General features: G+C 39.8%; 2 non-coding genes across 2 annotated transcripts; one reads left to right on the forward strand and one right to left on the reverse strand.

The window, feature by feature from the left end:
• Positions 1 to 6,849: 6,849 nt before the first annotated feature.
• LOC120283209 lies at positions 6,850 to 6,956 on the forward strand. Its single transcript, XR_005543204.1, has one exon. It is a non-coding gene; the product is annotated as a small nucleolar RNA R71 (small nucleolar RNA).
• A 5,114-nt stretch (positions 6,957 to 12,070) lies between these two features.
• On the reverse strand, positions 12,071 to 12,177 carry LOC120283190. The gene has a single exon (XR_005543188.1). It is a non-coding gene; the product is annotated as a small nucleolar RNA R71 (small nucleolar RNA).
• Between the last annotated feature and the right edge of the window lie 14,822 nt (positions 12,178 to 26,999).

Below are 26,999 nucleotides of genomic sequence, written 5' to 3' on the forward strand. Positions count from 1 at the left end.
GCCTCAATATTTTGGAAATGGACATTGGATGCTTCAATAAAGTTGGCTAATACTTTTTGCAACTAAAGTGCGTCATCTTTAAGTATCTCACCCTTTTTAAATTCCTCTTGAGGTGCTTCCCAATGTTGTCCATCACTATTCCATAAGAGGTTTGGGTAGCCCACTTCAATTGGATGATATGTGCTGCAACATGGATTGCTCCATTGTTGTGAAGTAACAATTCTATCAACTTTTTTACTGAGAGCTTCAACTTGAAAATATAGAGCAATGAGTGGATCAATCATCATTTAAGCTCCTTGCAAGAAAAAGAAAAATATGACAAAAAAAACAAATAAGAATGATGGAAGAATAAGAAAGTGTGAAATAGAATTAGTGATGAATAGCTAAAATAGCAAAATGCCAAATGCTTCAAAAACGCCTACTCCCCGGCAACGGTGCCAAAACTTTGACACACTCCTTCGTGTGTGTGTACCGCAAGTGCACGGGTTGTTGAAGTAATAAAGTACCTTGGTGAGTGGGTAGTCGTATCCACAAGGAATAGTGCTCAAAAACACAAGTATTGCTATTTAACTATAATAAAGATGATTCAGAAGTGGTATGAACAATATTAATGCAAATAAAAAAAAATAAAGAAAGGAATAAAGAGACGCAATAGAAATAAGGAGAGACAATCGATAGAAAATAGGGCACCAGACATTGCTCACCCTATGACTATTGTTTCAAGTGAAGACATAATCATTATGTCTCCTAAGTGATGTTTAATGGGTCGTAGAAATCCTAAAACACAGTCCCAAACCTAAGGTCAACCGTGACTAATCCTTCACTATGCCCCGGCAGAAAGGAATACTCTCGACGCCTCACACTATGCAAGGTTACTTAAAGTTCTAGGGACTCCAAATGATAAACCATATTCCCTAATATAGATTTAATCCTTTCGTCCAGGCGAAAGACCAATAGTCACAATTAAGGCCCAACACTAAGGATTACTTCAACACTTCACTTTGTTGCTCACGCAACTAAACCTTAGTGGAGTTTGTCTCTTAGCACTTCACTCTATTGTGACCGCAAAGAACTCTTGTAATGTGGAGGTAGGATAAATCACAGCGGAACGGAAAGGGCACGTTCGGTGACATGCGTCCGAATATGCGTGTGAACCGCAAATGCATGGGTGTCGAAGTAATAAAATACCCGGTGAGTCGGGTAGTCGAATCCATAGGGAACAGGGAGACTAGTACTAACTTCTTCTCTGCTTTCTAGCCTAATGATAAATGGAAATGTGTGGTGATCTAATGTGCAAAGAAATGAATACCGGAGATGAATATGCAAGGGTGAAATGGATGGAGATCTCAATCAGTAAAAGTGGAGTATTCGGGCAATACTCTCCCTAGGATTCAGGTATTAGGTACCGGATAAGCAAAGTATTTCTATGATGAGTAAGTTAAGTCGTGGAAATCTAAAAATAATTAGATCCTGCCTCCAGATTACCGATACTAGTCCCCTACGAGGTCCCGGTGGAGAAATCGCTCAATCTCAACACCTCACACAACATATGACCGCAAAGCACTCTAGGGATTCCAAGAGGTGTATCCGATTCCTAAAGATTGATCCAACCCTAATTCCCGGTGAAGGATTCTAACTCCCTACAAGGTCCCGGTGGAGAAATCTCTCAATCTCACTCCTCACACCAAATATGGTTGCATAGAGCTTAAGGAACGGAGATAGAATACACCAATCGAAGAGGAAAGGGGATGCTCACTATCTCATGACTCACCCTCTCAACCCTTTTTATTCTTGAGATTCTAACCCTAATTGACACCTCTCTCACACCAAGGTAACAAATCATGCAAACCAAATAACCAAAATATCAATAAGGCAAGCAAGCATTAGGCAATCAAGATTAAAACTTAATCAAACTCGGATTAAATAGAAACACTAAGTAAATCAACAAAAGATGAGAATCCTAGGGTTCACAAGCCCAAATACCCCTAGGGTTTTAGCTCTCCATGGAGCAACATACAAAACACACCATCAATGAATGAAAGCACATTAAAACCATAGAAATAAACCCCCTTACATACAAACTGATGGCCTTGATGGAGAGCTTCGACGTCTTGAAGAACCCACTCCGAAGCTAGGTTCACCGGTGGCTTCCTTGATGCTATGACAGAAGAGGAATCGATCAAAGTTGGTGACGAAGTGCCTCCAAAGCCGCAAAGACCTCCTCTCCAAACCCTAGCCGTCTCACCCTTCAAGAGCCACACAAAAGATGAGAAAGAATAGGGCAAAATGGCTATTTATAGGCCTTAGATCACATCTGTCACGTGCCCCCATGCGCCCATGTGGATTTCTGCACATACTCGTGAACAATAAAATTTCCACACATGCTCGTGAACAGTAAAATGGCTGCAGTGTTTTTCACAAAACACGGTCCAAACACTCTTCTCTTGAGGCCACATGTCCGGGCACACGTCCATGTGGTAGGCTATAAAACTTTTCTTCATCGACATATCTTTGAGAGGCCTTGCAATCTTCACAAAGAGAAGGAACATGAAGATGTGGCTGCCTTTGTGCCCTTCCAACTAGTGAATTGACTTGAATCTTCTTGGAAGTTGGCACACATCTCCACGTTTATGAACTCCTCTCGTGTCTTGGTCCTTGAATTGAACAAGAACTGCCAACATTGTGTCTTTATATCCTATCTTTGCTTCCTTTTTACTCTTCAAGGCATTCACAACCTATATGCATAAAAGAACACCAAATACACAATATGAGACATAAACCATGGTAAAAATGATGCTCAATGCATGTAAAACATATATAAAAATATGTCTACTCAAGCACTTATCATTCGGCTACCTCTCAACTCACCCTCTCTACCCTCTCCACCTAGCTTTGTCTAATCCTAATGGTGTGTCACCCATCCACAAGGATTACCAAGATGGATTCTCAATCCTAGTGTCGCTCTAAGGAAAAATCAATATAACAAGCATTCAAGGATGGAACTCAATTAAAACATCAATTAAAAAAATAATAAAGGTCAATGAAACAAAATCATCCTAGGGTTTACAAGTCCAAGCACCGACTAGGGGTTTAGCTCTCCATGGAGGAATACACAATCAATAATGAAATCAATAGTGAAAATATAGAATCCATAGATAAAACCCACTTGCAGTCCAAATTGATGGTCTTATGGAGCTACCTCGTCTTCTCCAAAGATATCCTTGTCAAGCTTAGGGCACATCTCGCCGAATCGATGCTGATGAAAGCTCTGCTAATAACACTCTTCCAAAGAAACTCGATGTCAAAGGCCATAGAACCATTCCAAAGACCTAGCCAAAGCTTCTCCAAACCCTAGCCGCGAGCAAGTCTAAAGATGTGGAAATGATAGGGCAAATATCCTCCAAAACGTCTCAAGTCACGGTATTTATAGGGGCTAAAATCAAACATCCACACGGGTGTGTGGAAATTCCACACGCCCGTGTGAATTTTCATAAATCTGTTTCCTGCAAGCTATGAACAGCAACTGCTACAATTATTTTGCTAAAATAAACTGCTGCAGTGCTACGCCAAAATACTCCCGAATCCACACTTTTCATCGAGGCCACATGAATGGGCACACATCATTGTTGTAGATCACTTCATATCTTCAATGAAATCATATTGAGGAAGCTCTTCCTAGTATTGAACAAGTTGAAACAAATGGGTGCGACTACCCTTGTGCCCCTCCAATTTGTATATTCTCTTGAGCACAATGGAGGTTGGCATAGACCCAATTGTCTTTGAGCACACCTTGTGTCTTCATGTTTGTTCAATCTAAGAACTTCAACAAAAATTACATCCACAATCTACTTTTGCTTCTTTTCTTCCACAATTATCTCCACAACCCTAAATGCACAGAAGAATACAAATACACATGAATAAGTGATAAAATCTGAGAAAAGTAATGCTCAATGTAAGAAAAGAATACTTCATATTACCTATATGCAAGCACTTCTCAGGACCATGAGTATGTTTTTAAAGGAAAATCGCTCCTCTTGGCATTCTGTGTATCCACACGGGCGTGTGAAAATTACCCACGCCCGTGTGACTCCCACAGGGTCACTCACAGTGGCAGACACACGCCCCTTTGTGCTCCCGGAATACCCTCTTTTACCTATAAATGCATCCACACGGACATGTGGAAATTCTCCATGCCTGTGTGCCCGATCCACAGGGGTACCCACACGTGCCTGTGGCTTCTCTATCATCCCAAGAAAATGGTTAAGTGTTCCACATGCCCCTGTGGAAATTCCACACAGGTGTGTGGATGCTCACAGGGATACTCACAAGGGCACTCAGACACCCCTGTGTGATCTCGGGATGGAGATGAAGTCTCCACAGAGTTTTATACGGGAATGTGGAAATTACCCACGCCCGTGTGCTATTCACTAGGGCATTCACAAGCCCCTGTGTCTTCTCAGGATAGAGTCTGAGAACTCTGCAGAGATCTACACGCCCATGTGGAAATTACCCACGGGAGTGTGACCATCACAAGATCATTTACAAGAGCATTCACACACCCCTGTATCTTCTCGCGATGGAGAAGTTGAGCTTTGAACGGAAACACACTTAGAAGAAAATACAAACTTCAAAAAAATTTCTACCACACTTATGCACATACAGAAGCTACTTATACATCGAAAAACAATTCAGAGAATCATGAAAACATGCTCAAATGACCTGAAACTTCACCAATCACAATTAAGCACACTAAAACACCAACAATCCATGAGAAAAGACAACAATAGCATGTAAAAATCGAGACACCAACACTAACGCTCTTATTTATGCAACTACTAGACTAAAACCTAGAAAAACAGTAAATGCTTGGGTTGCCTACCAAGAAGAACTTGTTTAACGTCACTAAGCTTGATGTACCTGACCTTACTTCAGGGGGGCTTATAGATGAAAGTTGCCCTCTTACCTACAACTTAAAAGCACGGTGAACACAACTGTTTAAAGGTAGAGGGGGATTTATCGAGTTTGTTAGCACACAAGGGTACATCAAACTTACTCCGTGAATACATCCCAATAGCATTGGGACGCTTCTTGTGATGTCTCCTTGCTCTTTTCAACTTTTAGATCATTCTCTTCATGACTCCCGGGATAGGTTGCAACTTATCCTCTAGACCAACTGATAGGACTTCTTCATTCTCCACTTCTTGATCTAGCAACCCCTCAAATGGGTCCGGACACATCATTTTATATACATATTCATCAATTAACTCATTAGTGGCTTCATGAAAATACAAGGTATCATCAAAATCAAGAGAATGTCGCATGGCTTTGATGAGGCGATATGTCAACTTGTCATCACCAACTCTTAATGTCAACTCCCCACCGTCCATGTCAATGAGAGCCTTCAAAATGCATAAGAACGGCCTTCCAAGTATCAATGGAACCTCAGCATCCTTGTTAACATCCAACACCACAAAGTCCATAGGAAGTATGTACTTGTCAACTTTCATAAATACGTCTTCAATGATGCTCCTCGGATGTCTAACTGTTCACTCGGCCAATTGAAGTGTCATCCAAGTGAGCCTAGGCTCTCCTAAGCCTAACTTCTGAATGAATGTGTAAGGCATGACATTAATGCTAGACCCTGAATCCAGAAATGCTTTCTCTTCACCCAAGTTACCAATATTACATAGAATAACAAAGCTTCTGGGGTTTTTCTTCTTGTTTGGTATATTCTTTTGTAACACCACCGAGCATGACGCATCTAAGATCATAGATGCACTTTCGTCCAACTTCGTCTTGTTGGTTAAGAGGTCTTTAAGAAACTTTGCATAGCGAAACATTTGAGATAACACCTCCATAAATTGGCTATTGATGTCCAACTGCTTGAATAGGCCTAAGAACTTCTTGTATTGCTCATCATTTTGGTTGTTCCTCAATCTTAAAGGATAAGGGATTATTGGCTTGTAAGTTGGGGATTCCACCTCCTGCTCTTTAGTTCTATCCTCAACCTCCACGATCTCGGGTGACTCAACATTTGGTTTCTCATTAGGGAGCCTACTCTATACTTCATGACCACTTCTCAAATTGATCTCCTTCACATGATCTCTTAGATTGGTCTCCGTATTGCTAGGCAAACTCCCTTGAGGTATTTCCGAAAGTGACTTCGCAATTTGGCCCACTTGATTCTCCAAGTTGTGCAATGATGCATTGTGGTTGCGAAGTGTGGCTTCAACCAATTGAAAACTCGTATCCGGTGATTAAATGAAATTGATCAAAGCCTTCACCAAATCGGCCATCTGGTTCTCCAACCCTGAAACTCTATTCTTGAAGTTCAGGGCTTATTGTTGTTGTTGTAAACCCGGTGGTTCTATAGCCTTCTGTTGCCCTTGATTACTCCAAAAAAGATTTGGGTGGCTCCTTCACCCCGGATTGTAGGTATTGATATATGGATTTCCATGACTTCTCATTGCATTTCCTACAAAATCCACCTGTTTCATGGAAATTGTACCACCAATAGAAATCGGGCAATCAGATGAAGCATTTCATCCCCCATACCTAGTGCAACTCATCATTGCCTCCACTCTAGCAAAAATTAGAGTGTCTAATTTCTTGCTCAATGACTAAACCAGGGCCACCAATGATGTGACTGCATAGATCTTATGAAGTCCACCTACCTTCTTCTTGTCTCGTGTATTCCACTGATAACTGTTCATAGACATCTCTTCAATGAACTGTGGGACTTCTTCGGGGGTCTTGCTTCCTATAGTACCTCCTGCTTCAGCATCAAGTGATTGTTTTTTGCTTAGGTTCAAACCATTGTAGAAGGTGTGGATAATCATCAACTCGGGAAACCCATGCTGAGGACATTTCCGTAGGAGATCCTTGAACGTATCCCATGTCTCAAAAAGAGACTCCAATTCTATTTGCACAAAAAAAGATATTTCATTCCTGAGCTTTGCAGATTTTCCCTTCAAGGAAAATGGGAAGGCCCTCAACTTGACAGCATCATTTGTAACACCATTAATCTTGAGCATGTCGTACACTTCCAAGAAGTTCTCAATGTGGTTGCTCGGATCCTCATCGGCCAAACCATTAAACTGTGCTGAGTGCTGCAATATGTGGATGAAGCCTGGCTTGAGCTCAAAACACTAAGCTGTAATCAGTGGCCGCATAATACTAGACTGCGTGCCAAGAACTGCGAGTCTTGCATAATTTGAGAGTGTCCTCTATTACTCATGTTGTTTTGCCATATTTTCAGACCCTTTACCTTCAATCTCAGCTTGATTTCACTGTTCTTGTACAGGTTCTTTTCCCCATCTATGAATTCTTCTTCCAATATCCGGATCAACTTCAACCAATGTCGAAGGGTTTCCTCAGGTCATAACCTGGAGCTGTAACCAAAGAAAGAAAAACAAATCAGAATAATGGAAGAATAAGAAAGTGTGCAATTGAACAAGTGATGAATAGCTAAAATAGCAAAGTGCAAAAATGCTTCTAAAACACCTATTCCCCAGCAACGGTGCCAAAAACTTTGACACACTCCTTGCGTGTGTGTACCACAAGTGCATGGGTCATCAAAGTAATAAAGTACCCTGGTGAGTGGGTAGTCGTATCCATAGGGAATAGTACTCAAAAACAAAAGAATTGCTATTTAACTATAGTGAAAATGATTGAGGAGTTGTGTGAGCAATATCAATGCAAATAAAAGTAAAGAAAAGAAAAGAAGTACAATAGGGATAATGAGAGGCAATCGATAAGAAAATGGGATTTCCAGACATTGCTAATCCTAAGACTATTGTTTCAAGTACAAGACTACTAATTATGCCTCCTAATTGAAGTTTAACGAGTCGTGGAAATCCAAAAACACACGGTCCCAAATCGAAGGTCAACTATGAGTAACCCATATATTATGCCATGGCGGAGTTGGATGCTCTCGATTTCTCACACTGTGCAAGGTTGCAAGAAGCTCTAGGGACTCCAAGTGATAAACCCTATTTTCTAGTATAAATCTAACCCTATGGTCCAGGTGATAGACCCCTAGTTACAATTAAGCCCCAACACTAACAATTACTTCAACACTTCACTCTGTTGCATACGCAACTAAGCCCCGGTGGAGTTTGTGATAAGTGATTGTGTATTAGTGATATGAAGTATTATTTTCTTACATTGAGCATTACTTTACTTAGATTTTATCGCTTACGCATGTGTAGTTATGTTCTTTTGTGGATGTAGGGTTGTGGAGACAAGTATGGAAGAAAGGAACCCAAAGTAGATCATGGATGCATTTCTTTGATGAAATCTAGAAGTGAACAAATGAGAAGACACAAGTTGTGCTCAAAGACATGTGAGTGTGTGCCAACCTCCATTGCGCTGAAGCGAATACATAGTTTGGAGGGGCACAAAGGCAGTCACACTCATGTGTTCCAACTTGTGCAATACTAGCAATATCTTCATCAATGTAATTTTATTAATGACGCAACGTGATCTACCTCATGAATGTGTGCCCATTCATGTGGCCTCGATAAAAAGTGTGGATTCGGGACTAGTTTAGAGAAGCACTGCAGCAGTACTGTTATATATCACTGTAGCAAAATTACTGTAGTAGTTATTTTTACAGCTCACAGAAATTCAATTCCTGGAAATTCCACACCCTCGTGTGGATGCCCAATTCCAACCCTATTTAAGGTGCAATTTCAGATGTTTTAAAAAATCTTATCACCATCTTTCCCCAGTCTTTGGAGGTGCTTGCGGCTAGGGTTTGGAGAGGCTTTGGCTAGGTTTTTGGAGTGGTTCTATGGCCTTCAACACCGCGTTCCTTCAGAAGATAGTTATTGGGGGAGCTTTCGTCGGCATCGATTCGGCGAGGTGTGCCCTAGGGTTGACGAGGGAACCTTTAGAGAAGACGAGGCTACTCCATAAGGCCATCAATACGGACTAGAAGGGTGTTTTACTTATGGATTGCATGCTTTTACATTCGATTTCATTATTGATTGTATCTTGCTACATCGAGAGCTAAACCCCTCAGTTGTGCTTGGACTTGTAAACCCTAGGATAATTTTGTTCCATTAACTTTTTATTATTTTTTTTAATTGATATTTTAATTGAGTTCCAATCTTGAATACTTGTTGAGTTGGTTTTCGCTTAGAGTGACACAAGGGTTGAGAATCCATCTTGGTAATCTTTGTGGATGAGTGACACACCATGAGGGTTAGACAAAGCAAGGTTAGAGATTGTCGAGAGGGTGAGTCGAGATGTAGCAGAACGTCCCCTTTATCTTCTGCCGTGATTTATCCTACCTCTGTGTTCTAAGAGTTCTTTATAGTCATAATAGAGTGAAGCGCTAAGAGACGACCTCCACTGGGGCTTAGTTGCGCAAGCAACAGAGTGAAGCATTGAAGTAATCCTTAGTGCTGGGGCTTAATTGTGACTAGGGGTCTTTCGCCTGGACCAAAGTTAGATCTATATTAGGGAATAGAGTTTTTCACTTGGCATCCCTAGAACTTCTTGCAACCCCACATAGTGTGAAGCATCAAGAGTACTCCTTTCTGCCAAGGCATAGTGTAGAGTTAGTCACGGTTAACTTTAGGTTTGGGACCGTGTGTTACAGGATTTCCATGACTCTTTAAACATCAATTAGGAGACATAATAATTGGCCTTCCACTTGAAACAATAGTCCTAGGGAGAGCAATGTCCGGGTGTCACACTTTCTATCGATTGTCTCTCCTATTATTCTCATACATCTCTTTCTTATTTTCTTTTATTTCTGTTTGCATTGATGTTGTTCACACCACTCTTGAATCATCTTCATCATTGTTAAATAGCAATTCTTGTGTTTCTGATCACTATTCTCTGTGGATACGACTACCCACTCACTAGGGTACTTTATTACTTTGACAAAACGAGCACTTGTTGTACACACACGAAAGGATCTTTTCCCTATCTTACTGTATCAGTTTACTATAGTAAATCACTATAGCAGTAACTGTTTATAGCTCACAGAAAATGAATTTCTAGAAATCCACACACCCATGTGGATGACCGATTCCAGCCTCTATAAATACCGCGTTTTAAGAGTTATTAAAGGATCTTTTCCCCATCTTTGCCCATCCTTTGAGGCGCTCACGGCTAGGGTTAATTTTGACTAGGGATCTTTCGCTTGGATCAAAGGGTTAGATCTATATTAGGGAATAGGGCTTATCACTTGTAATCCCTAACGCTTTAAGCAATTCTACACAATGCGAGGCATCAAGAGTATCCTTTTCCACCAGGACATAGTTTAGGGTTAGTCACGGTTGACCTTAGGTTTGGGATAGTGTGTCTTTGGATGTCCATGACTCATTAAACTTCAGTTAGGAGGCATAATAATTAGTCTTGTACTTGAAACAATAGTCCTAGGGTGAGTAATGTCTGGGTACCACATCTTTCGATCGATTACCTCTCCTTACTCCTATTATGTTTCCTTTCTCTTTTCTTTATTTCATTTGCATTGATATTGTTCACTCAAATCACAAATTGATTCACTCTTTGGCTAAATAGCATCAATATTTGCTTACTAACAACTATTCCCTGTGGATACAACTAACCACTCACTGGGGTACTTTATTACTTCGATAACCCGTGCACGTGCGGTACACACACGCAAGAGGTGTGTCAATAGTTGAACTTTATTTTCTTATTTGCTTGACTTTAGTTGTTGGCCTTTGATTCTTAATTGATTTCTTATTTGCAATCATATCTATTTGGGTCTTATTATATGATTGAATGCTTAATTGCTAACAATTCGAAATCCCTAATAATTATACTTGGTATTGCTATATGAATAGAAGAAATTCCAACCTAGCATAGGCTTACCACAATTCGAGAGGATCGTGGGTACACCTCTGATGATAATTACCGTGCTTTTTGTAATCATATGGAATGGCGTTTAGGAGAAATCAAATTTCTTCTCTGTATTCAAATTAGTGGTAATCTCTCTCATTGGGAAGAGATTATCTACTTATGAGATTATCATTAGTTCACAATAAGGTTTCATAGAGTGTTAATGCGATCGTGCAGATGTCTCTATCACCTCTGCACCTATTCAGTTACACTTCACCTAAGAAATCAGGGTTTTGTATATTTCTATAAATATTTTGGTTCAAATAGTATTATATATTTAGACAACCATTGTCCTATGCCTCATATCCTAGAGTGATGCTATGCCCGGACATCGCTTTCTTCCTTGATTTCTCTCCTATTATTTCCTGTATTTTCTTGTGTTCATTTGCTTTTATTCACACACACATCACTTGATCATATAGGATCTTTTCTAGGTCTAGAGTCATTAATAATATTCATCTCTTTCCATGCGAACTAACACTATGCACTTACGCACACTTTATTACATAATCAGCGTGTACATTTGTGTCCCTATTAAGTTTTTGGCACCTTTGCTGGGTAAGGATAGTAATATTAGGAGCACTTGATTATCCATCACTTTAGCCTTTTTTCTTTTCTTTCTTCTTTATTTTTCTTTTATTTTTCTTTATTATTTTCTGATTACCATTCCCTTTTGATTGATTTCAGTGTATGCCACCAAAGGGAAAATCAACAAGACTGACAAAAGGCGAGAGTATTGTAGAAAGAGTGATTAGAATCAGATTAAGAATAACTCTTCTAAATTAAATAGGATCTTTGACAGAGAGTGTTGAGGGAAAGAAGTTGGACACCATGGTAGATTAAAGAAACTAGCATAAGATAATTTCAAATTATGCTCACACCAATCTTGATGGTTCTCAGTCAAGTATAGTGCACCCACCACTTACAGCAAACAACTTCGAGCTTAAGCCTACTTTTGTACAGATCATTCAGAATTTAGTACAATTCCATGGATTACCAAAGAAGGATCCTAACAGACATGCTTAAGATTAACAATGTTTCTAACAACTCCATCAGACTCTGCTTATTCCCATTTTTACTGAAAGAAAGAGCTAAGCAGTGGCTTCAGGCTCATCCTAGAGTATTTATCATGACTTAGGAATAGCTTGTGGAAGCGTTCTTCGCTCGTTATTTCCCTCCAGGCAGAATGACCAAGTTGTGTTAAGAGATAACAACTTATGCACAGTTGGACACTAAATCATTATTTGAGGCATAGGAGAGATTTAAAGACTTGTTTAGGAAATGCCCACATTACAATCTCCCCGAATAGATGGATGTTCAGATTTTCCATCAAGGTCTCAATCAGAGTACTAGGTAGCTCATTGATTCGGCAGCAAAAGGATCACTTTGTAGTAAGACCCCAAAGGTCGCCAAACAGTTGATTGAAGAAATATCCATAAACAATTATCAATGGAATTAGAGAGGCAAATCAGTTGTAAAGCATGCTACGATGATTGAAGTTAGTGAAGTCACAACACTAACAGCCCAAGTGGAAGATTTATGCCAAAATATTATCATTTGTCAACTCAAAAGTTAAGGCGTGTGACACGTGTGGGGGAGGACATGCCTTGATAGATTGTTCCATTGTCAGAGCAGTGAAAGGATCCACTGAACAAGTAGATTTTGTTGGTAGTGCCTTTTAACAATAAGGGAACTCCTATAGTGGCACATATAACCTAGGATGACAAATCACCCCAATTTCTCTTACGGAAATCAAGAGCAGCAGCAGAAGCCCTGGCCAAGATTCCCTCCTCACTAACAGAATGCCAAGACACCCATATTGGAGAAAGTGCTCACTCGATTTTTTAAAAGTATAAATATTAAGATTTAATAGTCAGATAACCGATTTCAATGAATAGAAGGGTTGATAAGAAACCAACATGCTTCTCTTCAGATTTTGGGGAACCAAGTGGGGCGGATTGTGAAATTGTTGTCTTAATGACCTTAATAAAGTTTACTGAGTAACACTTAAGCCAATCCTCATGAACATCTGAAGTCAATTACTCTTCAGAGAGATAAAGAAGTAAGGACGAGTAGTGAAAAGGTGATGGAGAAGGAAAATGAGCTAGAAATTGAGGTTTGATAAACGTCTAAAAGTACGTATTCTGCATGTATTTGTTTTGTATGATTCTTTATATTTATTTGTTGAATCGATGCCCTTTTGGTTTTAAATTGTGTTATTTTTTTACATTTCAGGCCCATTTGAAGCCTTGGGGCCTCGGCGACGCGATTAGTGATGAATTCGAGCAACAAAGCGGGCGTTCGGGGCCGGGATCGATGTAGCACATCAGCATGGCGTCAGCTGCGAGCAATTCATCGATAGCGATCACTCGTAGCTCATCGCGGGCTTCTCAGTGAAACCGAAATTCCCGAGGGGTCGGCATACGGCCGGTATCTCGATCCGCTTTACCGATCGGGATCCGGGCATATATAAAGGCTTGTTAGGGCATCAATTAGGGGACTTTTTGGCCACCACTCTCCACCATCATCCTCTAGAACTTCAAAGGTGCGGGAGAAGGCGGATCCGAGGAGCAAATCGAAGGGAGAAGAAGGTTACACTCAAGGAAAAGCGATCTAGGAGCTCGCCGGCAGCGGATCCGATGAGTTCTCATCACCACCTTCTAGTCTTCATCTTAGGGGAGTTTGTTATGAGCTTTTTCTTTGTATCTCTTATCTTCTACACTTGCTCCTTTGTTGATGACGAACTAGACTCCCAAGGTCACCGGGCATCCGGTGAACCTTGAGATGAACTTGCTTGTATAGATGCTTTGATTTACATTTATGGTATTTGTGTGGTTTGTGATCCTTGTTTGGTGCTTTTGAATGCTTGGGTATGCATGAGATGTAATACCCTGAACCTTTGGATAATTACTGGAAAAATATATTTAGGGTATTACTACAGTTGCAGTAAGATTTTTGTACAGAGTAATTTTGGTGAGAAACCCAAGTGGAAAGAACAAGGACTTAAATGTAAAAGTTTTTAAAAGATTTTGGGTTAAAGAATAAATGAAAAGGATGGACATAAAATGTTTCTGAAAACCAAGGACTGAAAGGTAAGATGGAGGGATCTTTTTGAAATGTTGTGTTATAATCCAGGGACCATTGGATAATTTAAAAGGACCTTTTTAGAATACTATTTCATAATTCAAGGACCATTTGGGAGTTTTTCAGGGACTGTTTTGTAAGAAATTATATTTTCAGGGACTAAAAGTGAATTTCGGCTGAAGAGTTAATTGAGAGAAAAAATCTAGAGCTTGTGTTGTTCATCTTCTTCTCCACCATTTTGCTACAGTAACCCAAGAGTTAAAAAAAAAAAATATGAAGAAATGGGAGAAATTAGAGGTTTTTAAAGAGAAAGATTTGGAGATCGTCGGAGGGAGCTCGCCGGAGGGATGACTTGGCTTGGTAAGTGGCTTCCTTGTATTATTTTTGGCATGAATGTATGTATGCATGTATATATGTATATATTGGTTATTTGATGAAGAAAATGATAGATTTGAGTAGAAATAATCATGGTTTGTTGTTGATGGATGATGAATGCTTGAAGTTATTTGGAAAAATACTTGTATTTGTGATGAATCTAGCTTGAATGGAGGATGAGATTTTTGGTTTGCTTAATTAAGTTGATGATTAAGGTGTTAATGATGATGGTTGGATTGGAATTGGTTGGGTTTAGCCAAATTGATTTGGTTGAGTTGAATTGAATTGATTGAGTTGAGTTTGATTTGGTTTAACCAAGTTCATTTAATTGAATTGGAATTGGGTTTGATGAGAATTGAAGTGGTTGGGTTTAATTGAATTGATCTGGTCTAGATTTGATCAAATCAAGTTGAGTATGGTTGGACTTGAATGGTTTGGTTGAATTAAATTGGTTGAAGTTGATTTGGGTTTGGTTTAGATGTTGGGCTAAAGGTTTGGGCTGAAACAATTGGAAGAGAATTGGGTTCGGTTGAACCAAGCTGGTTCAACAGAATTTGTATAAGAATTAAGTTGGTTCAAGGCTAGTGGGTTTAATTAAACCTGGTTCAGTGAATTTGAGTTTGGTTCAGTGGAATTGAGGTTGGTTCAGGTTGGTTCAGAATGGTCTAGCCCAAATTGAGTTGGCTTAAGTGCAATTGGAGACCAATTTGATTATGCAAGGTCAGGTTTGAACCGATTGGAGTGAGTGGGCTCAATTAGAGAGTCGGTTATTGCTTTCATGTATTTTCTGTTGGGTTCAATTATGTTTTTAGTTGTCATAATTGTTTATTTATTTTATTATGTTATCCTGTTAGTTGTTGATTAGGCTTGGGAGGGAGTTCCAGGTCTAGCAAGAAACCCAAGGAGACCAGGTGAGTTGGTAGTGCCTATTATTTTAAATAATTGATTAATTATTATTATTTTGAAATAATTATTTAATGGCTAGTATTTTGGAAATAAATGTTTAAGTATTTCATTTTATCATGTTTGATTTCATATATAGTTGAAATATACGTATATTTGTTTGCCATTGATGTTCATGATAACCGTATTGATACATCAGTTTTGTATAATTATACGTATTTGTGAATAGTGGAAATACATGTATATGTGATTTAAGTATACAATTCATGTATTTATTTTTGGATGGTTACATATGCTTTGATTTGGAATGATTTGTGAAATCATGTGCGCGTATTAAAATGTTTTTACCGACAATATTTGTGGAACTGGTTTTCATTCCTGGTATAGGAATGGTGTCCTGGATTTGGACTTTTCTAGTATTATGCATGTATTGTATTGTGAATGCTTGTCCTGGATAAGGACGCTGTGATATGATTTATCTCGATCGTATTATTCACTGTATCTACTTGATGGTTTTGGACGGTGACGGCGGGCTAAGGCCCCGACTCTGCGATAGTGGGTCCCCACGGGCCAGCCTTTAGAGGTGGCGTGGTGGACCTGAGTATTGATTTCTACGAGGGCCAGTTCAGGTGGGAGCGGAGAGCCCTGACTGGATATTCATCGGGTAGCCGGGGTCACCGACCGGTGAACCGATGGGTCAACGTTAAGGACATGAGTTCCTTGACGGCTCTGAACCTAGCCGTGGCCACGGCGAAGGTTTAGAGAGTTTTCTAGACCATGTTATCTTTGGGTGAGTGTTGGGTATTCTTTGTATTTTTGAATTTGAGATTTATGTTATTTTTTTGAATTGTGATGAGGGCAGTCTCTCACAAAATTTGTGTTTTCTGAGAAAATCAAATTGATGTTGATTTATGTTGAATTTATGTTTCAAAAGTTCTTTAAAAATGTATTTTTGCTAGAATTCTGTTATTTGGAAAAGTTGGAAAATTATTTGAGCAGTTGGTATTTATATACTTTATATATACTGTATTTAAGTATTTGAAATTATTAATCCACTACCGACCAACTGAATGTGCTGTAGCTGCAGGAGCAGGACCCTAGATTGCCTGATTGAGTATAGAGCTAGTCAGGGTTGAATCCAGGATTGCAGTGGGTCCCCCTTCCTTCCTTTCTATTTATTGTTGTTGTGATCTTGTAGCGGTTGTACCCGCAAATTAGAGTGATTATATTTATTGTATTTATGTATTTGAACATGTACTTGGTGAAAAATTGTAAATTGTGATTTGTAGGTCTGATTTTGTTTAAAACAGGGTGTCAGTTTCCAGTTAAAAGGGAATTTTAACTGATGGGTGCCACATTTACCTCGGTGGAAGGGGTGGGTGTGAAATCTTTACTCTGTATATCCATACTTAGACAATACTAGGTTGCATGACCATTGCCCTAGTGTTAGACTCACCAAGCTTGGAAGGGATATATGTATGAATACACCATGACCATTGGGTATTTCATACCCCTCCAACTATTAGGGCTGTACCTAGGTTGAGTTTCGGCCCTAATTTGAGATCCCCCTAATTGTAATGCGATCGTAGGAGGATTTGGTCGGAAGAGATTCCGAGCCAATACTCTTATTGGATTAGGGATTACCGCCGTGACCATCGGGGTGATCTATTTTTGGATGTCTCTTGGTCCAACCACCGTTGCCTTTGTAATTCTAGCATCCATCTAGCTTTAGTAGTCCCGAGGGGATCCTCGCCCGGGGACCTCGCACTTCCATTGTTACTTGCTTCCTTAGTATGTTTATGTGGTGAGCCTTAGTCCTTGTGTTTATAGTTTTCTCTTTGTTATTTTCCTTATCTTGTTTTAGTCCTATATTTGGTAGACTAGACAGTGTCATCTAGGGGGGAGTAATAGCAGCTCTTGGGACCTAGGGAATATGACCCCTGTGTCACGCACAGGGTATTACTTGACGACCCGTGCACTTGCGGATTTCATCAAGGTTATTGAAAGTTTGACAAGGGAAAGAAAGCCTACTCCAAATGTTTAGTAGAGAACACCACCACTAATGAAGGAGTACATTCCCCGCCTTCCTCACCCATCAAGATTGAAGAATGATCGCATGGATGAACAATTCAAGAGATTTCTGGACTTGTTGAAGCAATTACAAATCAATGTAACATTTGTTGAAGCCTTGTCTCAAATGCCAAATTAAGTAAAGTTTCCTATGGACCTACTAATAAATAATCAGAAGTTTGAAGAGGTATCAATGGTCACATTTAGTGAAGGGAGCTCAATGTTGCTTCAAAACTGACTACCGAGGAAACAAAAAGATCCAGGGAGTTTTACTATCACCTGTACATTGGTGAATTGGTTAATGAAAAAGCCCTAGCTGATCTAGGTGCTAGTATTAATGTGATGCCTTACACCATGTTTAAGAGGGTTATACTTTGTGACTTTAAACCAACTAGGATGACATTGTAACTATCAGACCGATACATTAAACATCCTATCGGAATCATAGAAGATGCATTGGTTAAGGTTGACAAATTTATTTTCCTGGTAGATTTCATGATTCTAGATGTAGATGAGGATGTTGAAGTGCCCCTCATTTTCGGTAGGATTTTTCTAGCCACCTCCCAAGCTATCATTGATGTTAGCATTGGTAGAATCATGCTTAGGATTAGGTATGAGGAAGAACTATTTGCTTCATCTGATACAATGAAACATCCTTCTACTTTTGATGATACTTGTTATTTTCTTAATAAGTCTGATTTAAATGTTGATGAATGTGTACAGAAAATCTTTCTTAAGGAGCCTTTTGAGGAGTTATTGGATGACCCTCACTTGAAGAGATCACCCTTTTCTTACACCAACTGTAACTAAGGAAAACACGAGCAAAAGACCTTGGCACAAAGTCACTTCCCCAAAGAAAGGCAAGAGAAAATATTCCCAAGGAGGTAACCATGAATCGGTCAACTTCATTGGTAAGTTCCCTATTTTCTCCAACCTTGCACTTAGGCATTATCTCGGAGGCATTGATTTCGGTCATGATGAATGTTTTTACTTTGAGCCTCCATGACATACGCATTTCAGGTATGTCAAGCTCATGACATTAAACAAGCGCTCATTGGGAGGTGACCTAAGCAAGATTTTTTGTATTTTACTTAGTTTGAGTATTTAGTTGTAGTTTTATAGTCTTGATTGAGTTTGCAATAAATTGATTGGATTGTCATGAATTTCATGTGTTGGGTAGATGATTATCGCCCTGGACATTCATTAACTGCAGGAAGTAGGGAAAACTCTGTTCAATTTTCAGGACTCTTATAATTAACTTACACCCATAAGTACTGCTGTAAGCATCAAATTAAGAGCTTTACGAGAATCTTACGCCCGTAAGCCACAACTCAAGGGGAATTTAAAGAGTCTTACGAGTGCACTTACTGTCTATAAGTCTTGGTGAGCAGTTTAAAGGTTCCTTATCGGTGGCTTACAGCCATAAGTGAGGTTGTAAGGGATATCAAGAGCACCTTATAGGTATACCATAAACCCTTATGGTCCATAACCTTCTTGGGAAAACAGTCTAGGTTCCTTATGGTTATCTTACACTAGTAAGTTAGACCGTAAGCGCAAGACAAAGAACCATATGGATTATAGTACTAAGCTTCTTATGGTCATAACGTACGCTATAAAAGAGATGTACCCTCACAGGGCAGGCCTTACTGCTATAAAGCCCTTATAATTGTTCATTCAAAGAGACTTATAGTCACGGCTTACGCCCGTAAGCCTCCCGTGAGCACCTTGGGTTTTAGGGCCGCCGGCGACCTTTGATCTTCATTTTGATTTGATTTTTTACCGGATCTTGGTCGCCGATGCCGGCTAATACTCCCATTCTCTTTCTTTCATCTTCCTATTTTGTTTTTAAGTGGTTTTGAAAGGGGTTGGATTGATTTTGAAGCAATTCATCTACTGATTTCTTTATTTTCTTCTTCACGTCCAAGGTGATCTTTATTTTTCATGATTTCTTGGTCAATATATTTAATTGTTGTATGAAACAGATTGTTTGGATGTTTAGTGATGCTGGAATTATGTTTAAATTCAAAATTTGTAAAGTTTTAAACTATAAAGTGCAAGAGGGGTCCTTACAGCCTGAGCCCATAGCTTACGGCCGTAAGGGTTTCCATAAAGGTGACTTTTCCCGAGACTTACAACCGTAAGCCTGCCCATAAGCGAGTTGTAAGCATTACTATACTAATCAAATTTCATATTTTTGTGCTCTAAATTTTGTATTTTCTAATGCAACATGACTAGAGCGAAGAAAGTTGCATCCAGGCCGCCCAAGCAAGGCCAGACTGAGGCATCTACCTTGGGCACGGCCGCCATGGTGGACTGGCCCATTCTCGCACAATTGAGACTAGAGGAGGTGATCAGAGGGATGCTCCAGATTGGCAATTGAAGTCAGCTTTTCTCCTATGAGGAGTAGGTCTACAGAGACACTACCCTCGAGGTTCTCTCCATCATCGAGGTGGACCTAGGGTTGGTTAGATTCGACAGAGCCAGATCCATCAGATTTAGCTATTCAGGGAGCAATGATGGCTATCCTTCACCGATTTATCTCTACTGTCGGGGTTATATGACAGATTTCATCACACCTCTAGGAGCCCAGCATCACCTAAGTCACGGGAGCAGCTACAAGCTGGCCTCATGAAGGACTCATTTCTGATATGCCTGGCTCACAAGTATGTTCATCCTGTTATTACTCGTTCATTCACAAGATGAAAAGACAACATCGGAATGGTGGGGTGACAGGTCGAGTGTCACCCCATCTATTTGGGCTAAGCGCTGGCAGACTTCATAGAACATCAGGGCTAGTACATATGCCTTGGTATGATCTTCGCAGGCACATACATTATACGCCTAATTCGAGGCATGGTCTTAGTTAATCGGCTCAAGGGCAAGAACATTGTCAGCTATATTGCCCCTCTAGGGATTGATACCCTATGGTTGATGAGGATGGTAGTCTGTCATGGCTCCAGATGAATCCTCACCCCAGTAAGACAAAGTAGCTATCAGCAGGGTAAGAGGATGTGGATGAGGAGCTAGAAGATGAGTTCGATAGTGAGTCATCCATTCTATCTGCCACTTCACCAACAAGTGTAGCCATCCCAGCAACAAGAAGCCCTCGATGTACATCAAAGATTCAAGAGCTGCGGGTTAAGATACGATAGCTGTATAAGGGACAGTAGACCATTTTCGCAACCTAGGCAGGGATTGAGGCTGACCTTGGCTGTACACTGGATCTCCTTTCCAAATTGGTCCCTCCTCTAGCTTTAGCTCCCTCGACATCGACCCTTCCATCATCACTACCCTAAGATGTGGTCGAGCATTGATTTTTTTCTTTTCTTATTTTATTTTGTATTTTCATTTCAAACTCTGTATTCAATATTTTGGCAAGGGTTGGCCCTACCTAGTTTGTACTTATTTTGAGACTTTTAGTGGATTTTATTTTTGTTTTGTTATTTTATTTTGTTGAACTTTAACGTTCTATCCTTATATCTCGCGGAACTTATTTAAAACACCCATCATCCTCAATTATAAAAGGGATGCTCACTCGTTCATTTCATGACCTTGAGTGACCCCCAAATTGTTATGGCACAATAATGGACACACTAGAGTGGTCCCAAGCTTCAATTACTTCACATATGTGAACCAGGGAAATAATCATATTCCACTCCCTTCTTATTATTGTTTGTATTGCCTTACATGCTTCACTTTAGACACATTAAGGATAATGTATGATTTAAGTTTGGGGGAGAGGTTTGAGTCTCATTGTTAACTCTCTTACATGTCAAGTTTGACTTATGACGGTGCATTTGAAATGCAGAGGAGTTTCTTAGTATTAGAGTGGACACATGCGAGTTTGTTCTATTTGGAATTCTATTTTTTTATGTGCACTTTATTCTTGGCTATTCACCTAATTAGAGCATACAACTTCTCGATTATAGCAACTTAGACCTTATTGGACTTCTTTTAGTTTTATTCATTGTACTTGACAAGGTCCCCTTGCTTATATCCAGCAAATGCACGGGTTTGTCGAAGTAATAATCCCGGGTGAGCGGGGTCGAATCCACAAGGAGTAGGGAGTAAAGACACTTAATTCGATTCTTAGCTATGTGGAGTATCAACAATGATAAGTGTGGTAATGATTCAATTCTCAGAAATTAAAAGCAACAAGTAAGAGAGCAAAAGTAAGGAGGAGGCAAGGCAATCGATAAAGATGGGGTACTCGGATGATGCTTCACCTAGGATAATCGCTTTAAGTGCAAGAACTCTCTATTATGCTTCCTAATCAATACAATGGTGAGTCGTGGAAATCCTTACATACATAGTCCCAAATCTAAGGTCAACTATGCCTAACTCTATACATGTCCCGGAGGAGAAATCGAACAATCTCAACACCTCGCACTCGCATAGAGTTGCAATGAGCTCTAGGGATTCCAAGTGATAAATCTCTTCCTAGATTTAGACCTAACCCTTTGGTCCAGGCAGAAGGTCCCTAGCCACAATTAAACCCTAGATACTAAGATCACCTCAACACTTCACTCCATTGCACGCGCAACTAGGCCCCAGCGGAGGTTCATCCCTTAGACCATTCACTCTATTATGGCCGCAAAGAACTCGAGGAACGGAGGTAGAATCTATCACATCGGAGGGGAAAGGGGACGCTCCTGTACCTCTCGACTCACCCTCTCAACCCTCTCCAACCTAGCTTTGTCTAACGTTCGTTGTGTGTCACTCACTCACAAGGTTACCAACCAGAACTCTCAACCCTAGTGTCACTCTAGGGGAAATGTTCATACAATCAAGCATTCAAGGTTGGAACTCACAATAAACATCAATTTATTGAAAGCATAATAAAGAAGTTCAATGAAACGAATACATCCTAGGGTTCACAATCACCCAAGTACCCACTAGGGGTTTAGCTCTCCATGGAGCTAAGTACAATCAAAGAAATCGAATGTAAAAGCAATGAATCCATAAAAAACCCCATCGATGGTCATGTCGATGGTCTTGTGGAAAATCCTCTACTCGTCGTCCAAGGATTCCTTCGTCCGGTATAGGATACGCCTCGATCGAAGCTCCCCTACCAACCTTCTTCCTTATGGAATCACGATGTCGGAGCCGTAGAACCTCTCCAAAACCTTGGCCAATACCCCTTGAAACCCTAGCCGAAGCCCTCTCGCAAGTTGGGGAAAAGATGGAGAAAAAAATACCAAAATCGGAGCTGAATCGACTTTAAATAGGGCTGAAATCGGGCAACTCCACGGGCGTGGACGATACACGCGCCAGTGCGGAATTTCCACACGAGCGTGGATAATTTCCACACGCCCGTGTGGATTCTCTGTTTCTCTGGTTTCTCGGCCAGCTGTGAACAGTGCTGCTACAGTACTTGCTACATTGTTGCTACAGTCTTCGACCTGAATAACTTCCCAATTCCATATTTTCATCGGGGTAACGCAAACGGGCACACGTTCACATCGTGAATCACTTGCTTCTTCAATGATATATATGTTGGTGGAGCTCCTGTTCTTATATGCATAAGACGGAATGCTCGAGTGTGACTGCCTTTGTGACCCTCCTGTTCTTATCAGTACTTCTTATGATTGATTTAAGAAAAAATTTTGTAAATATGAAAGAATTTGTTTCAAAATAGAAAAGAAAAAAAGTTGAGAGACAAAAGGAGCTACCCCTATTAGAAGTGTGAAGCTACTATCAAAAAGTTAAATACTGATGAGAGTACATTGTTCATGTATTTCATATTAATTTGTACACTCAACTGTCATGTATTAGAACCATATTGTGAAATTCGATGCTAAATATGATGTGTTATGCATTAACAGGCTTAGGGTAGTGCTTAAAGATGAGGGAGAATGGCACACCCTTACGTGTGTACCACAAGTGCATAGGTGCTGAAATAATAAAGTACATAAGGGGTGGGTAGTAGAATCCACAAGGAATAGACTCTAGAAACAAATGGTATTGCTAATTAGCTAAAGTGATGATCAATTGGTGATTGTATTCAAGATGTTAATGAAATAAAATGGAAAAAAAATAAGCAAAGGGTAAAAAGGAAGAAACACTCAATGATAAAGCAGGGTACTTGGACAATGCTCCCCCTAGGACTATTGTTTCAAGTGCGACACTAATATTATGCTTCCCTAATTGAGATTTAAAGAGTCGTGGAAATCCAAAAGTACACAGTCCCAAATCTAAGTTCAATTGTGACTAACCCTCTACGTGTGCCCCGACGGAAAGGAAAACTCTCAACACCTCACACTACGTGGGACTACTTGGGGTTCTAGGGACTCCAAATGATAAATCCTATTCCCAAATCTAGATCAAACCCTTTGGTCTAGGCGAAAGATCCCTAATCACAACTAAGCCAAAGTGGAAGGGATCTCTCAACACTTCACTCTATTGTGCCTGCACAACTAAGCCCCAGTGGAGAAGACCTATCAACACTTCACTCTATTGTAATTCCAAAGAACTCTTGGAATGTGGAGGTAGGATAAATCATATCAGAAGATAAAGGGGATGCTCCACTACCTCTCGACTCACCCTCTCAACCCTCTTTAATCTTGCTAAGTCTAACCTTAATGGTCATGGTCACTCGTCAAAAAGGTGACTAGATGGATTCTCAACCCTAGTGTCACTCTAAGGGAAAATTAAACCATAATAACACAAGATTGAAACTCAATTAAAAACTCAATAAAAAGAAACATAATAAGAGTCAATGAAACAAAATCATCCTAGGGTTTACATATCCAAGCACCCACTAGGGGTTTAACTCTCCTTCTCCAAGGACTCCTCCGTCAAGCCTAGGATACACCTCGCTGAAACAATGCCGTCTAAAGCTCTCCCAATAACTCTCCTTTGAAGGAAGTCGATGTTGAACTGGCCAGAAACGCTCTATAACCTAGCAAAAATCTCCTACAACCCTAGCCGCTCTCTATAAAAGAAAGCAAAAAGATCCCAAAATAATTCTTCGAAACAACTTTTTATAGTGCAGAAATCCGAATTTCACACACCCATGTGGAATATCCACACAGGCTTGTGGACTCTCTGTTGCTCTGAATTTCTCATTGCGTGAACAGTAATAGCTATAGTATATTTGAATAGTACTTTCCAATAATCATTGCTACAGTGATCTCGAATTCCTCTTCTTCCATTGAGGCCACACACCCGTGTGGCAGGTTATGTCGCTTCTCTTTCAAATGTGTTAATGATGCTCTTGAAAACTCTGCATAAGCTAGAACATGAGTTTATGACTGCCTTTGTGCCCTTCTAATCTGTCAAAAGATTTGCACACTCTTAGAAGTTGAAACACACCCTTACGTGTTTGATAATGGCTCATGTCTTGACACTTGTTCCACACAAGATAATCCTCAAAACCTATGTTCATAACCTATTTTCACTTCCTTACTTCTTATATTCCCTCCATAACCCTAAATGCACAAAAAACCACAAAAACACACAGATAAGCCACAAAACCTGAAAAAGCAATGCTCATTATAAGTAAAACATACTCAATAACATGCATACACAAGAACTTATCAGAGAGCCAAATGATGAAGTTGGAGCTCTCTTAACATTAGTAGAATAAGGACAAGGCAAACTAAGTGGCTTACAAGCAGTTATTGTCGTGCTTATGGCCATAAGTCAAACCGAAAGGGCCTTGCAGGCATCTTTTGGCCAATAAGGAGGATTCAAAGCCAATTCAAAGGACCTTAAGGGCAAGTCTTATGCCTCTAAGGATGCCCATAAGGACCATCAACAGGAGCTTACGCCCGTAGGATATGCTTGTAAGGGTAGTCATAACGAACAGAACAAGGAAGCTTATGGTTAAGCAAGTACAACCATAAACTGGACCGCAACAAAAAGATAAGACCTTACGAATGTGGCTTACGGTCATAATTCATCTTGTAAGGCTCGCGACCATCTTCTATAGCTCCATTATGACCTACCCCTTATGCCCATAAGCAGTCCGGTATAAATAGAACTTATAACGATTTCTAGGGTATTCTTCTATTATTTAGAGGAAATTTGTGGAGGCGAGGTTGAGGAAGATAAAGAGCTAATTTCCAGCACCGAAAAATAATTTCAAGGAGGATTCACCTTTGCAATCATGGGGATTGAATATCATAGCCTTCAAGCTCATCATGACGGCATGTGTGGAAGCTTACCAAGGGTTTCTCCACCGATTCTTCATCGACGTGATTGAGAAGGGAGTTTTCATAGATTTAATGTTTTCCTCTATTGTTTGTATCTTGAATGCTTCCTCTCCATTAATGGAAGGCTAATTTGTAGACGTTTGGGCAAAGTTGAACTCTAGGATTTATATTTTTTACTTTGGCTGGTGGATCTTTGATGCTTTAATTGATTTATTATTTGCAAAAATATTCATTTAAGTTTAATTGTGTGATTGAATGCTTGATTGCTAACGAGATGAAAGCCCTAGCTATCATACTTTGTATTGCTATGTGATGAGAAAAATTCCCACCTAGCATAGACTTGCCACAATTTGAAAGGATAGTGGTACACTTTTGGTTAGTGTATCTAGGAGACTTTATCTCCCACAATCATTTCGAGTGGATTGATGATAATTTCCATACTTTTTGCAATCATGTGGAGCATATTTTGGGAGAAATTACATTTTTGCTCTGTATTCAGATTAGGGATAGCTCTCTTTAATGGGAGATTATCTACTTTAAAGATTATAATTAGTCCACAATCAAGTTTTCTGATGAGTATACATTGTTCATATATTTCATATCAATTTTTACACTCAATTGGCATATATTAGAACCATAATATGAATTTTGATGCTAAATATTGTGTGTTTTGCATTAACAGGCTTAGGGCAGTGGTTAAAGATGAGGAAGAGCCAAAGGAAGCATTACAGACCCAAAAACATGAGATTTAAGCTCTCTCGGCATCATTAAAACAAGGACAAGGCAAACGGGGTGGCTTACTGACACACCCTGATAAGTGCTTGTGTAATAGTAATATGAAATATTCTTTTCGTACATTGAGCATTGCTTTTCGTAGGTTTTTCACTTATGCATGTGTATTTGTGTTCTTTTGGGCAAGTAGGGCTGTGGAGACAAGTATGAAAGAAACAAACCAAAAGTAGATCGTGGATGCAATTTGTTGATGAAATCTTGGAGTGAACAAATGTAAAGACACAAGTTGTGCTCAAAGATATGTGAGTGTGTTCCAACTACTGTTGTGCTCAAGTGAACATGCAAACTGGAGGGGCACAAAAGCAGTCACACTCGTGTGTTCTGACTTGTGCAACACTAGCAAGATCTTCATCAAATATAATTTTATCATAGACGCAACGCGATCTACCACATGGATGTGTGCCTATTCATGTGGCCTCAATGAAAAGTGTGGATTCGGGTGCATTTTGGTGAAGTACTGTAGAAGTTTCCTATAGCAAAGAATTGTAGCGAATCATTGTAGCAATTACTGTTTTCTGCACGCTGAGAATTTGATTCCTAGAGATTGACACGGGCGTGTGGATGCCCGATTCTAGCCCTATTTAAGTCACAATTTGAGGCATTTTGAAAAATCTTTTTCACATCTTTTTCACCCTAGGATGATTTTGTTTCATTGACCTTCATTATGTTTTCTTTAATTGATGTTCTAATTTAGTTCCAATCTTCAATGCTTGTTGAAGTGATTTTCCCTTAGAGTGACAC

The sequence above is a fragment of the Dioscorea cayenensis genome, chromosome 18, assembly GCF_009730915.1.
Source record: "Dioscorea cayenensis subsp. rotundata cultivar TDr96_F1 chromosome 18, TDr96_F1_v2_PseudoChromosome.rev07_lg8_w22 25.fasta, whole genome shotgun sequence".
NCBI classification, from domain to species: domain Eukaryota; kingdom Viridiplantae; phylum Streptophyta; class Magnoliopsida; order Dioscoreales; family Dioscoreaceae; genus Dioscorea; species Dioscorea cayenensis.